At 40.5% G+C, this 560-nt stretch overlaps 1 protein-coding gene across 2 annotated transcripts in view; it reads left to right on the forward strand.

Annotated features, from left to right (window-relative positions):
• dnah5 (dynein, axonemal, heavy chain 5) overlaps window positions 1-560 on the forward strand; it is a 120223-nt gene that overhangs the window by 45838 nt on the left and 73825 nt on the right. The window lies entirely within an intron of this gene.

The following is a 560-nucleotide window of genomic DNA, read 5'->3' on the forward strand; positions in this document are numbered from 1 at the left end:
TTTCTTCATTCATGAATTGCAAGCATTAAATCGTCACAAACCCGCTTATGCAGTAAATCATTAGAAAGCTTAAAATCTTGTGATTCCATTAAGCCCACACACAAAGCATAAGGTGACTTACAGCGGTTATAATCACGCTATGAAGTAAAGAAACAGAAAGATTCTGCACCGTTTCTGTCTAAAGTCGAGCTGCATCCCTACCTTTGTCCTCGTGTCTTTATCCACAGCGGTGAAAGATCGTCATATACTTTTTTTTCCTACATCGCCAACAGTTTAAAGAATAAGTACATCCATTCCTTTTAATCCAAAACGAGCTGGTCCCCTCACAATCTTGTAAATTCTGGCCGAGTTTCCTCGTAAACAAAGCTGAACAGTCTATCATTTTTGGACTTTGATCGCTTCTCCCGTCTGCCCTGAAGCTGCCACATTGTTTCTTTGCAAACAGTTTGATAGCAGGAAGTACAAGGAGTTGAGTGACAGCTGTTATTAGCCAATCCTTCCACTGGAAGCTAAGAAATCCTTTGTGTAAGCCAATGAACTAGTAGTGTTTACAGAGGAGG

Source organism: Etheostoma spectabile, chromosome 6 (assembly GCF_008692095.1).
Source record: "Etheostoma spectabile isolate EspeVRDwgs_2016 chromosome 6, UIUC_Espe_1.0, whole genome shotgun sequence".
Classification (NCBI taxonomy): Eukaryota; Metazoa; Chordata; class Actinopteri; order Perciformes; family Percidae; genus Etheostoma; species Etheostoma spectabile.